At 43.6% G+C, this 14,909-nt stretch overlaps 1 long non-coding RNA gene across 1 annotated transcript; it reads left to right on the top strand.

The window, feature by feature from the left end:
• Positions 1–997: 997 nt before the first annotated feature.
• LOC146338275 (uncharacterized) lies at positions 998–14,224 on the top strand. The gene is made up of 3 exons (XR_014784781.1): positions 998–1,059; positions 7,915–7,999; positions 11,709–14,224. It is a non-coding gene; the product is annotated as an uncharacterized LOC146338275 (long non-coding RNA).
• The last annotated feature ends 685 nt before the right edge of the window (positions 14,225–14,909 follow it).

Genomic DNA, 14,909 nt, shown 5'->3' with positions numbered 1-14,909 from the left:
TGATTAAGCCAGCTTGAGTCCTCACATGTAGCCTTTAGAACCAACTTATCCATGATTGGAATTTGCATCTTAATGCTGAAGTTCGAAAGAAACATTTCAGGAATGCAAATCATATCGCAGCTTACAGGTATATAGGGATTAGATTAAACAGCTGGCTAGACACCCCCCCCCCTTTCAGAAGTTGAAGCGCTTCAGAGTATGGAGCCAAACATCACATGCCACACATCTGATTACTATAAATCAAACTATTGCAAAATTTGTGGGAATTCTAGGTGAAAATGTGTAAGAATGAAGCCTTTTAGTGTGTTATTTTTAAATAAGAGAACCACATTCAGGGTTGCTTACTCTCAAGTAATCTTACATAGGATTGCAGCATGAGCAGCCCTATAACAAAATAGCTAACAAGGGAAGGAACAGCCCATGTAAGTCGCTATACATCGTTTGGGTGTGTAAACAGCATTGCTCAGAAGACAGCACCACCCACACGATCATCCTACTAAAAGGGCTTCCAAGTTACTCACTAGTGCTTGTATGCATACAGAAACTGAAGCAGCCCTGCTTTTCTCTCTCACCAACAGTTATTGCTGCAAAAGAATGCTCCTTCTAAGTGCTCTAGTTTGGCCACGCCCCCCAACTTCACCTGCTACTTCCCCTCCCTAATCATTCAATGTAACTTCAGCCAGGGCTCCTGTTCCAGCTGAAAATGGGGAGCAACTAATGCAAAGTTCTCCATTTTCAGCTGGGAATTGGCGCCCTGGCTGAAGTTTCACTGAATGATTAGGGAGGGGAAGTAGCAGGTGAAGATCGGAGGGTCTGGCAAACCCAAGCGCAGGGCACCATAGAGATATGAGTGAAGAATGGATTCTGTTTAAGCTCCCATTTTGCATATGGGAAATGCAAGCAGTGTGCTGTGTGGACGAACTCTTCCCTTTTTCCATTTCTGTGGGTCACTGCCTGTGACAGATGTGGCCAGGGACCTGTGATTGGCTGGCTCAGCGCTTTAATAGGGGAGGTGGGGCTAGCAGAAGCTCCTAAACAGCTTGAAGGTGAGCTGTGGAGGTAAGAGTGCTGTAGTACAGCTGGTGCTTTCTGCGGGGGTCTTCGAGTAACTGTAGCTCCCTATATTTCAGAGCTTGTCATGGGGCTTAGTTCTAACTCCCCTACCCCAAACTGGAGGTGTTGATGTGCTATTTTTCTTTCTGTTCCCTCTACTTCAAAGTGACCCCTTAGGAACCTCTTTCCTATCATGGGAGGGGGAGTTTAAGAACAACTGAACCAAGGGAGGAATAGAAAGGCCAGGGATCTCTTGCATGGTGGGACAACTGCATTCTTCCTGTGTTTGGCTCCAAGGGAAATACAGTTAGCCTGTTTGTTGGTCAGCCTGCTGTTTTTACACTCTTCCTTTCCTCCTCTTCTTGAGTTTAGGGGTGCTGACCCTGTTATTTCCTTTCAACTCCGTTTCTGGGGATAGAGGCAGGATTGTAAGAGGAGAATGTTTAGGATGAGAAAAGGAACATGTGACCTGCTCCAAGGGGCAGGGAAGCCTTGCTGGGGCAGCTTTGCTGCTTTGTGCCTTGTCCAGAGACTTCTTGACTTGTATGGCTTCTTCTCCAGCAGGAGCCTCTGCTCTCTCTCCAAGTCAAAATTCTCAGGTATATAGCTGGAGCAAAGGAATTTTAGTCAGTTACACTGGCATGGTGTGGAACTGGAGGCTGAAACTGGCTTGCGTGGGGATATACGCCCTGGTGCCTTCCAAATTTTTTGAGCTCCAAGTCTTACCTGTAGCATGCTTTCTAGCACAGGACTTCTGTCTCTCCAGTTTGCAGCCAGTGAAATCAGTGCTGTGTGTTTGGTACCAATCTGATTGAATATAGGTTAGAGTCCATTCTGTGGTGGTGAGAGTGGTGACGAAGAATTTCTTTTCCATTGCTCCTTCACAGTGCCATCCAGGAGAGCTTTTCTGAGTGGTGAAAGGCCTGTTGCAATTTCTCTCAGAGAGAGTTGTACCTTCAGGGGCACTCTGTGACAAGTTTGCAAGACGCTTTGAATATGCATTTGTTTCCATCTGTCACAGCTCCACAAGTGATTCCATTCCATAGTGGATATGTTGAAAACACCATCTGGTCCAGTTGTGCTGGGTGAGGGTCTCCTGCTGAGGCCTTAAGATGCAGACCAAGTGATTGGTTGTATTCCACCAGCCACTTGAAATAAGCCAAGAACAGGGATGTTTTAGGGTGAAGCTTGATGAGCATTCATCTATTCTGTCTTCTGCTAGCTGGCCCCATGTGGCCTGCAGTGAGTATGGATTTTCAGTATTTTTAATATACCTAAATGACGGCTGAGATTTGTGCATGTTGATGCAGATTATGCCAACTTCAGCTATAATTTGCACAATTTGCATGAGTTGTGGCTATAATTTGAACAAATTGTGGAAATTGCAGGTGTAATGTATGCAACTTTCAATTTGGGCAAATTATGACCAAGCTCATGGTATCCTTCAGGATAGGCTGTCCTGAGTAGAGATGTGAGGATAGTTTTGCATTAATTAAAAAAACAACAACCCTGGAATTCAGTAAAACTGCATGGCTCAGCTTGCAAAAGCAAGCCAAATCAGGTGTGCAGTGTAAGTCTGGTGAGGCCAGAAAGGGCCTGATTTCCCCGTGACATACATCCCTAGCCAAGAAGCATCCATCCAATAAAGAGAGGATGTATCATAGAATCATAGAATAGTAGGGTTGGAAGGGGCCTACAAGGCCATCGAGTCCAACCCCCTGCTCAGTGCAGGAATCCAAGTCAGAGCATCCCTGACAGATGGCTGTCCAGCCTCGTCTTGAACGCCTCCAGTGTGGGAGAGCCCACTACCTCTCCAGGTAATTGGTTCCATTGTCGTATTGCTCTAACAGTCAGGACGTTTTTCCTGATGTTCAGCCGGAATCTGGCTTCCTGTAACTTGAGCCCATTATTCTGTGTCCTGCAGTCTGGGATGATTGAGAAGAGAGCCTGGCCTTCCTCTCTGTGACAACCTTTCAAGTACTTGAAGAGTGCTATCATATCTCCCTCACTCTTCTCTTAAGGCTAAACATGCCCAGTTCTTTCAGTCTCTCTTCATAGGGCTTTGTTTCCAGTCCCCTGATCATCTTTGTTGCCCTCCTCTGAACCCTCTCCAGTTTGTCTGCATCCTTCTTAAAGTGTGGTGCCCAGAACTGGACACAGTACTCCAGATGAGGCAAGATCAGCTTAGGATCTCTGTACATCATAGAGCACCACCTCATTTCCCTTGTCAAGTTTTAACCAGACATTGTTGGGTTGAAACCAGACTTCTTGGGTTTGGTTTCAGCTATTCTTCCCATTAAATAAGGTGGGATAAGCATCCCAGGATGTGAGTTGTGTTTATGCTTTAAAAGGGTATGACCTAAATCATACCCCTTATGAATATACAGTGGAGGTGAAGAATAGATTTAAGGGATTAGACCTGATAGACAGAGTGCCTGAGGAACTATGGACGGAGGTCCATAACATTGTTCAGGAGGCAGCAACTCAATCCATCTCAAAGAAAAAGAAATGCAAGAAAGCAAAGTGGCTGTCTGATGAGGCTTTACAAGTAGCTGAGGAAAGAAGGGAAGCAAAAAGCAAGGGAGAAAGGGGAAGATATACACAACTGAATGCAGAGTTCCAGAGAATAGCAAGGAGAGACAAGAAGGCCTTCTTAAATGAAAAATGCAAAGAAATCGAGGAAAACAATAGAATGGGAAAGACTAGAGATCTTTTCAAGAAAATTGGAGATCTCAAGGGAACGTTTTGTGCAAAGACGGGCATGATAAAGGACAAAAAAGGCAGGGACCTAACAGAAGCAGATGAGATTAAGAAGAGGTGGAAAGAATACACAGAAGAACTATACAGGAAAGATCTGAATGTCCCTGATAGCCATGATAGTGCGGTCACTGAACTTGAGCCGGACATCCTTGAGAGTGAAGTCAAGTGGGCCTTAGGAAGCATTAGTAACAACAAAGCTAGCGGAGATGACAGTATTCCAGCCGAGCTATTTAAAATCCTAAAAGATGATGCTGTTAAAGTGCTGCACTCAATATGCCAACACATTTGGAACACTCAACAGTGGCCACAAGACTGGAAAAGGTCAGTTTACATTCCAATTCCAAAGAAGGGCAATGCCAAAGAGTGTTCAAACTACCGCACAATTGCGCTCATTTCACATGCCAGCAAGGTGATGCTAAAAATCCTACAAGCTAGGCTTCAGCAGTATGCAAACCGAGAACTACCGGAAGTACAAGCTGGGTTTCAAAGAGGGAGAGGAACTAGAGATCAAATCGCCAACATTCGCTGGATCATGGAGAAAGCAAGAGAATTCCAGAAAAACATCTATTTCTGCTTCATTAGCGTAGTCAATGCCTTTGATTGTGTGGATCACAACAAACTGTGGCAAATCCTTAAAGAGATGGGAGTACCAGACCACCTTACCTGTCTCCTGAGAAATCTGTATGAGGGCCAAGAAGCAACAGTAAGAACCGGACGTGGAACAACCGATTGGTTCAATATTGGGAAAGGAGTATGACAAGGCTGTATATTGTCGCCCTGCTTATTTAACTTATATGCAGAGTACATCATGAGAAACGCTGGGTTGGGTGAATCACAGGTCGGAATTAAGATTGCTGAGGGAATTATCAACAACCTCAGATACGCAGACGATAACACCCTAATGGCAGAAAGCGAAGAGGATCTAAAGCGCCTCTTGTTGAGGGTGAAAGTGGAGAGTGCAAAAGCTGGTTTGAAACTCAACATTAAAAAAACAAAGATCATGGCATCTGGCCCCATCACTTCCTGGCATATAGGAGGGGAAGAAATGGAAGCAGTGACAGATTTTATTTTCTTCGGCTCCAAGATCACCGTAAACGGTGACTGTAGCCATGGAATTAAAAGACGCTTGCTCCTTGGGAGGAAAGCTATGGCAAACCTAGACAGCATAGAAAGAAGCAGAGACATCACCTTGCTGACAAAGGTCCGTCTAATCAAAGCTATGGTTTTCCCAGTAGTAATGTATGGCTGTGAGAGCTGGACTATAAGGAAGGCTGAGCGCCGAAGAATTGATGCTTTTGAACTGTGGTGCTGGAGAAGACTCTTACGAGTCCCCTGGACTGCAAGGAGGTCAAATCAGTCCATCCTAAAGGAAATCAACCCTGACTGCTCAATGGAAGGACAGATACTGAAACTGAAGCTCAAATATTTTGGCCACCTAATGTGAAGAGAAAACTCACTGGAAAAGACCCTGATGCTGGGAAAGATGGAAGGCAAAAGGAGAAGGGGACGGCAGAGGATGAGATGGCTAGATAGCATCACCGATGCAATTAATCTGACCTTGAGCGCACTCCGGGACAGGAAGTCCTGGCGTGCTATGGTCCATGGGGTCACAAAGAGTCGGACAGGACTTAACGACTGAACAACAATAACATCAGGCTTAACAAGTCTCATGACAGTGAGTTCCGCAGGCTAATTGTAGGACGTCCTAGCAGGGAGTGTTGGAGTCTATTGAGCAGCACAGAGAGAGAATTAAACACCAGTGATGGAGTGCCTGAATTCCAGGGGGAATAAGTTTTTTAAAATTAGACTTATCCTGCTTTGTGGCTCTGGGTTGGTAACAAACTGTGAAAGGCAGAAAATTGCAATATTAAAAATGGCTTATAAAATATACCTATATTTTTGTTTGTTTGCGTAAGAATTTTGTGAGTGTTCTAAAGGTGCTGGTGACTATTGGATTGGCCTTCAGATAGAGAAAGTAGGATGGCCCTGGAAACACCCAGATGGTACTGTCTTTAGCGACTGGTGAGTGTTGTCCCTTTCTTTTAGATGTTGGGTCAGTTCAGGTTTTTAACAGGACATCTGTTGACGAAATTTAGTCATTGATCTTTCTTGGTGGGCATTTTTGCTAAATTTGTCTTGTCTGCGTACCAGTTTCTGTGCGTTATGATTCCTTTTCGAATATTTTGAGATGTCATAGATTTTTGTTGCCAGCACATTATAGTTTTCATGTATGTATTTAAATATAATAAAAATGAGATACGGTTGTTTTGTCAACTTTTCAGGGTGTTCTTAAGTGCATGGAAACAAAATGATCCGTGGTCCTGTACCTTCACTATTCAAGGAGAGATTTATTGGTTTCTGGATAATGTATAGTTGAATTATGGAATTCGCTGCCACAAGATGTCATAATGTCCACCAACTTGAATGACTTCAAAAGGGGATTGGGTGAATTTCTGGTGGATAAGGCTGTCAATGGCTATGGTTACTGATGACCTCCAGTATCAGAGGAAGTATGCCTTTGTGTACCAGTTGCTGGAGAACACGAATGGGAGGTGCTATTGTGCTTATGTCCTACTTGTGGGCTTTCTCTTGGGGCATCTGAATTGCCACTGTAGGAACAGAATCCTGGAATAGATATGAGATGGGTGACTTATTCCCACCCTGTCCGACTAGCTTGTTTCCCTTACCTGAACAGGTGTGTCTGCAACTCACCTGACCAAGAGAGAGGACTGCGGCTCTATGAACATACCCCGCTTAGTAACAGATTTTTGAATCCCCTCCAAGTGTTCTGGGCTTCGAGAATTAATGCATGGCTGATCCTTGAAGCACCTGCCAAGCTAGATAACACAAAGTGGTACCACCAAATACATATTTATTGCTCAAACAGTATTGGAGAATAACAGAAGTTTGCGATGATGAAACAAGCAAGACACGTCACTATGTACAATACAATTAAGATGATTAAGGGTACAATCCTATGCATGCGTAGGCAAGAAAAAGTCCTACAACTACCTGGACTCCTATAACTTCCGCTTGCGTTCTAATCAACTCTGTGTTTGCATAGTGAAGAGCTGTGTTTGAATAACAAAGAGTTGGAACAGGACAATTTACCTATCTGGCAGGCATGGTTGGCAGAGCTTAGGTAATCATATTTGGGTTGGTACGCTTCTTGTTCTCCCAGGATCTCTCTGCTTAACCAGGTCAAAATCTCACTATTTATAACATTCTACCTAACATTAAAGGGGCCGCGGTGGCTTAGTGGTTAAGACGCTGAACTGCAGACTGGAAGGTCGGCAGGTCAGCAGTTCGAGACCCGAGTGCTGCGTGACGGAGTGAGCTCCCGTCTTCAGTCCCAGCTCCTGCCAACCTAGCAGTTCGAAAGCAAGAAATTGCAAGTAGATAAATAGGTACCGCCTCGGCGGGAAAGGTAACAGCGTTCCGTGCACCTCGGTGTACAGTCATGCCGGCCACATGACCACGGAAGCGTCTTCGGACAGCGCTGGCTCTTCGGCTTAGAAACGGGGATGAGCACCGCACCCTAGAGTCGGACACGACTGGTTGGGGACACCTTTACCTTTTACCTTTTTTTACCTAACATTATCCCCAGTTCCTTATCTTAACATACATCTATGCAGCTGACTCAAGCAGCAGCTTCAGACCTAGTCATAACCCCTGCAGATAGCTCTGGATGAGAAGAGCCATGCTGCACACTGCTCCTGTATCTAACCCTAAGAGGACTTTTTCCCAATGCAACAGGCATCAGTTGCAGGGGCGGGCAGAAGGTAGAACTCCAGTGTTTGGGACTTCAACTCCCAGAAGCCCTTGCAAGCATGGCCAATGTTCAGGGATGCTGGGAGCTGAAGTCCAAAAATCTGGAGATCTACTTTCTGCCCATTCCTGAGTTAAAAGACAAAAATTCAGAGACAGCCACTAAATGCCACTTCTGTAAGGGTATTGAAGAATGGGGGAGATTTGCATAAGAAGAAATGGAGACAATGGAACATCGTTTTCCAAACTCTTAGTCTTCAGAGGTCATTTGTCTACTTTGGTACAGAGCATAATAAAAACACTGACTCTCTTTCTCGTTTGATGTTGTTGCAGGTTCCAGATCACAGGTGAAGGCCTTTGTGCCTACATGAATGAACTTGCATTCAGCTCTACCTGGTGCAACAACGCTTGATACTGGGTTTGTAGCAAACCTGTCTGTGCTGCCTGAGAGAAACTTGAAACATGAAGTCTAAGCCACTGCCTCAAATACTGTGACGGAACTGTCACTTTTTGTATATTTCCTCTTGTTCTGCACTCAAGCATTAGAACTGTTTCAACTCTTGTCCCACTACTTCTAAATCGGAGACCACATAAACTTTATATAAACAAATAAGCATTAATAGCCTATTTTTGAGAAATTTAACTTAATTTAAAATGCTTTAATTTAATTAAAATATGTATAGGCCTCCTTTCAGGTCAGGAGCCCTCCCAAGGTAGCACACAACAATAAAATGCATATTTATTTATTTCATTTCTATACCACCCAATAGCCAAAGCTCTCTGTGCAGTTCACACAAACAGCAGAATTCATATAATCCAAAACTGATAACGTAATAAAAACAGCAAATGTTCCCCCCCCAAAACAACACCAGCTTAAGAAAGCACCCACAACACAATTCCACAATGTGATAAAACATAATCAGGGGACAGCCAGAGTACAGCAGTAGATTTTCAGGCCCTTCTGTAAAGCCTGCAGTGATGGGGCCTGACGGACCACCAATGGTAATTTATTCCAGAGGTGTGGGACCACTGCAGAAAAAAACCCTCTCTCATTTACTCACCCACCTAACTGCCCTCCCAGGTGGGCAAGTGACAAGGGCCTCTCTTGGTGATCTTAAAGTGTGAGCAGGTTTGGTCCCAAACCGTTTAAGATGACCTGGATGATATCGAAAGAGAAAATGCTGAGTTAATGCCCTATCACTTGTGCCAATGACTTATTTGAGTAATGAACAGGTGGGAGAGGGTATTCAAAATTGGTAGTGTACTTAAAGTTTTCGCTTATCAATTAATGAGCAAAAAATGTTGTGTAAGATATCAAAAAGCTTGATATACAGATGTCTTAATGTTTTTAAAATGTTGGTTTAATAAGCAAGTTTTGAGTACAGAGTTATCTTCTCATTCAGAATTGATTGTATCTAGCCTAAAGGTGTATGCATAAGCCTTTTTTGTACGTTTCAATTTTCCAGGAATTTTTAAAATTAATAAATTTAATAATAAAATAAAAAATAAAATAAAATAAAATAACAATGAGATAATTAAGACTGTGAGCCCTAATTTTTAAGATAGTAGATAATACAAGCTATGACATACCTTCCTCACAAAAAGGCATACATATGTGCTGATTTTAGAATGTAGGAGCTTCTTATTAGAAGCTCATCAGGTCTGTGTACCTCTCAGCTGAACAGCCTTAGTCAGTTTTGAATGGGAAGCTTGGTACTTAAAATGAGATCTCTCCTTTCTAAGCTAGTCCTAGAAGTCTAAAAAGAAGAAATGTTTAGGAAATTCTATTTCCTTTTAAGCTATGAAGAACTAAGAATATTTAGTAAAGCCTTGTTTAATAACAAAATGTTTTGTGTAATATATTCAAGTTATATTTTGATGTGATGTTACAAGTATATTTCTAATTAAAAAAAAATGGATCAAAAGATTCCTGCCCACAGGCTTATAATCAAAAACGACAGAACACAAAAGGAAAAAGGATGAGGAGGGGAGACGAGAGGAGAAGAGAAAAGCAAGTGGACTTTTAGCAGGGCTGGTGGAATGTCCCTGCTTTCTCCTCTCCACTCCCTCTACCCCTGGAATCTATACCTACAGAGCTACCATCAGCAAGGAGGGGGCCTTAGTGCATAGCATAGCTGGCTGGAATGCTAGGAGTTGCAGGACTTTTTCTGTCTAAGCATGGCCAGGATTGCTCCCTAAGTGCTCTATCTGAGGGTCTGTAACCTGCAAACTGAGAACAGATGAAGTAGGATAACAGGTGCCATTTTCAGAATGGGGAGGAGACACTTCAGAAATTTGAGGAAGATTCAGAAAGAAGTATAACAGGAATTCCTGCTGGGGTGGGACAAGGGAGGCTTCTGTTTGCCCCTATTATTTTAATCCTCTCCAACATTTTATAACTTACACTTTTTCATAGAATCATAGAATAGTAGGGTTGGAAGGGGCCTACAAGGCCATCGAGTCCAACCCCCTGCTCAATGCAGGAATCCAATCAGAGCATCCCTGACAGATGGCTGTCCAGCCTTGTCTTGAACGCCTCCAGTGTGGGAGAGCCCACCACCTCCCTGGGGAATTGGTTCCATTGTCGTATTGCTCTAACAGTCAGGAAGTTTTTCCTGATGTTCAGCCGGAATCTGGCTTCCTGTCACTTGAGTCCATTATTCCGTGTCCTAGACTCTGGGATGATCGAGAAGAGAGCCTGGCCTTCCCCTCTGTGACAACCTTTCAAGTACTTGAAGAACGCTATCCTTATCTCCCCTCAGTCTTCTCTTCTCAAGGCTAAACATGCCCAGTTCTTTCCATCTGTCCTCATAGGGCTTTGTTTACAGTCCCCTGATCATCTTTGTTGCCCTCCTCTGAACCCTCTCCAGCTTGTCTGCATCCTTCTTAAAGTGTGGTGCCCAGAACTGGACACAGTACTCCAGTTGAGGCCTAACTAGTGCTGAGTAGAGGGGAACTAGTACTTCCCGGGATTTGGAAGCTATGCTTCTATGAATGCAGCCCAAAAGAGCATTTGCCTTTTTTGCAGCCGCATCACATTGTTGGCTCATATTCAGCTTGTGATCTACAACAATTCCAAGATCCTTCTCGCTTGTAGTGTTGTTGAGCCAAGTATTGCCTATCTTGTAACTGAGTATTTGGTTTCTTTTTCCTAGTTGCAGGACTCGGCATTTATCCCTATGAAATTGCATTCTGTTGTTTTCTGCCCAGCGCTCCAGTCTATCAAGATCACTTTGAATTTTGTTTCTGTCTTCCAAAGTATTAGCTATCCCGCCCAATTTTGTGTCATTTGCAAATTTGATCAGCATTCCCCGCACCTCCTCCTCCAAGTCATTCATAAAAATGTTGAAGAGCACTGGGCCCGGGACTGAGCCCTGCGGTACCCCACTCGTTACCTCTCCCCAGTTTGAGAAGATCCCACTGATAAGCAGTCTTTGAGTCCGATTCTGTAGCCAACTCTGGATCCACCGGATCGTTGTTTCATCTAGCCCACTTTGAGCTAGTTTGCTCATCAGGATATCATGGGGCACTTTGTCGAAAGCTTTGCTGAAGTCGAGGTATACTATGTCTACAGCATTCCCACAGTCCAAAAGGGAGGTTACTTGATCAAAAAATGAGATCAGATTCATCTGGCAGGGTTTATTCTTGACAAATCTATGTTGGCTTCCAGTAATCACTGCATTGTTTTCAAGGTTTTAGTCACCAGGTGGCAGTCTTCAAAACACAATGGAGGGGCTGTAGCCCATAGGTAGGATGGGCGACTCTTGTCAGTTTTGGTTTCTCTCAGTTCCTCGTTTTTCCAGTCTCAAATTCAGTTCATTCCAAACTTTGAGATTAAAAAAACCAAACTGAATGGAAATTCATAGGCATTTTAATCAGTATTTCTCCTAATACACAGATATTTGTTCACAATTTTGCCTACACATTTTTAAAGCGGTTCCCTTAATATAATGCCTTTTTGAATGACAGTTGAATTAAAGCATAATTTTCTGCATGCACTTTCCCCACATATACACATTTTCAATGCATTTTTTGCTTGGAGAACTTTATGGCAAAATTTGGAGAAGTAACATCGGTTTCTCCCTACCCTGTGCCAGATCTAACACGTCTTTTCTTCTTCTCTGCAGGAGCAAACATCCATTTCTCCTGAGTGAGCCTTAGCATCATTGTCATCCTGGTGGGACTCTTGGCACTGACAGCAGCTCTTGTCTTCTTTGTATGACACTCAGAGTGTGTTTTTACACAGAAAAGTGTCTGGTGAACTTACATATGGAGCCGCCTTTGAAAACGTTCTGGAAACTTCAGCTAGTCCAAAATAGGGCAGCGAGGTTGTTCATGGGAAACTGGCCAGCGTGATCATATTATGCTAGTACTTTTCCGTCTGCACTGGCTGCCAGTCCATGTCCGGACCCAATTCAAATTAAATGCCTTATCTGGAAGTCCAGTCAATGAATCCTCTTGCTCAATACCCACATAGCCATATAGGACAACAGTAATTAGAAGATATTATCTATAATAATAGAATCTGGTTCTTCCCATTATGGCATACTCTGAGTTATATGTTCTATCTCTGCCAATTCATGAAGTTGGCACACTTTTTTGTAAGAGGTTTTCAATATTCTCCAAAAATAAAGCAATTAATAGGGGTGGGGTAGAAACCAGTTGTTTAAACACACACACCAGCCACTCAAGACCATGCAATGCGAATAAGGTCATATTTAGTTTATCCCTAGGAAGCAATATCCAAAGACAATGGTGGCACCCCAGAAACCTGTGCTGATTTCTTTTTGTCAGATCCCAATGTTAAAAGCATCTATTAGCTGCAGCAACAAGCCAGACGGAGACTCCATCTCCAGAGGCAGTCTACCTCAGAATACAACTTGTTGAAGGTGGGGGTAGTGCTGAGGGAGGGCTGTAGCCTTCACGCCCTGCTGGTGGGATTCCTCAAGGCATCTGATTGGTCACTGTGGGAAGCAGGATGGTGGGTTTAATGGGTCATCGGCCTGATCCATCTTCAGGGCTCTTATGTTCCTGACCGAAATTTCTCCAATAGGCAGAAGAGGGGTAGTGATTTCCCAGGGACAGTTAGAGCACACAAGGTTCATTTCTCAGTCTTTGAATCGTACACAATGCTTTGTAGAAGTCAAAGCCATGTGTACCTGCATGTTCAGCTTCTTAGAATTGGTAGAAAATAACAATTCTGCTGATTAAGAAAACAAGACGCTTTGATCGTGGAGGGAAAGGGGCTGCATGAGAATCGGAACAATAGCAATAGAGGCTGTACCTCTTTAGGTCCATTTTAAAGAGGCTTTGGATTTTAGATGAAATCAGGACAGGAGGTCAAACTATGAATTTCCTCCCATTGGTTTCAATTCAGAAGCATTAAAAAATAGCCCTACGGGATGAGGAAGACAGCTGAAATGCCAGCAGGGCTTTGGATTGCTCTCTGCAACGAAGACTAGTATTGTACTGCTTGAGTAGGGGCTCAGTGTGATAGAGCACATGCTTGGTATGCAGAAGATCCCAGGTTCGATCCCTGGCTTCTCCAGGTAGGGCAAGGAAAGAATCCTGCCTGAAACCCTCTAGAGCCGCTTCCAGTCAGTGTCGACAATACTGGGCTAGATGGACAAATGGTCTGACTCAGTATAAGGCAGCTTCCTATGAGGATGAGGATGATGATGCAACTTTACATCACTCTACAAGGCAATGTCACCTGGACCTCACTGCCTTTTGGGGATCTCCTGCTCTCTAGACAGAGAAGAGAGGAGTTTGGCTCTCTAGTGGCTGTAACAAAGACTGCAACCTGAACTGTATTTTCTAGGCAGGAAGCCTTGAGCACAGCTGGACTTACTTCCGCATGAAGGATTGTGTTCTAAGACAGATAACTGGGGGGGGGGGTATACTTTTATTGAAGCAAACCACTTCAGATGTATAACCTGCTGCATCACAGACCTTGGGAATAGGTTGGAACAAAGCCACGCCACAACTGCTTTGTGAGATAGGCCAGTTCTGCACACTTCTGTCTGACCATTAGGTTTTCACCACCACATTCCTGTTTCCTTTAACTCTAGCCAGGGAAGACAGATGGAAAAGGACATGGCTCTGGCAATCCCTGGCAGATTTAATGTGTGGTATATTCTAAGTGGGCTGTGGATGCGAGCTTTCCTGCCCCCTGGGGGATGGAGTTCTAAAGGAAGTCCACTGGAAGAGCAGCTCAGCAGTGCATAGGTTTTTAAAGGAACTGGACAATACTCATGCAAAACTGGGCCTCACTCAGTATCACGGCACAGGGATCGACGTTATTTGCATACTTGCGCAAGAAATGGAAAGCAAGTACAAGACACCGCCGTTATTAGGCAAAATTGAATGTGGACATTTAAATATTGTTCAGGCAAAACACAGGACATAAATTTATGTCTTTCAAATATTTCTGTGTAATCAAAACTCTTCCAAGGCAGCTTTCATACAGGTGGCTTAAAACCCATTTAAAATAACAAAAAGAAATAGGAACTAAAAATGACTCATTATAATATAACTTATTTTTGCTCAGTTTTGACTACAGAAACTCACAAACCAGCCTTAACAGTAAAAGAAGGTGCCAGTATGACAATACTGCTGTTAACTGAAATAAATGGGAACTAGCCCAATTAATGCTGTTGTTTTTTCCTTATCTAAAGGGGATGGATGTTGGCCATCAGAATACATTTATGAGTTATCTAATTGGATCAGAACTGTAGTGCTTGAAGATAAACCCGGATTGGCCTGGATGGCTCAATGGAATCATGATATTCCTGTGTTTGGTTGCCAAAACTGTTGATGAATTGACATTTATGAGAGAAACAGAACTATGGCTATAGTGTTCTGTTCTCCCTCCCTCCACTTTAACTAAGAAAACTGCTAGCTTCATACACTGTTTGAAGTAACTTTTGAGATGGCAGCCACAAAGGGGAGGGGACCTTTTGGTGGAAGGAGCTCCTTTGCAGAAACAGCAGCTAGTTCTGAGGAGGGAGGCAATCCTGTCAATGGAGCTTCCCTTCCACTTTCCCATCTTCCCTGAGTTTCCCATCAAGTATTGAACACTTTGGTACCCAAATAATATAATAGCTTAGAGGTGTGGTATGTGTCCATTTGGTCCACGTTTGACACAACCGTGTAATGCAGTGTCGTCCGGTCATCACCATCTCCTTCTCGGGCAATTCCCATTCATGATTTCTGCATTCTGATGCCCATCCTCTGGCACTGCGGGGACTACACCTGCGAAGGATAACATGAGCCACATTATTCAACGGTTTGACCAAATATGCCTTGTCCCAGAAAAACAAAAGAAA

Source organism: Heloderma suspectum, chromosome 9, assembly GCF_057233095.1.
Source record: "Heloderma suspectum isolate Gila_16-S chromosome 9, 16-S_ref, whole genome shotgun sequence".
Lineage (NCBI taxonomy): Eukaryota > Metazoa > Chordata > Lepidosauria > Squamata > Helodermatidae > Heloderma > Heloderma suspectum.
Note: the sequence above shows the minus strand (reverse complement) of the source record. Positions and strands in the feature narration are given on the sequence as shown.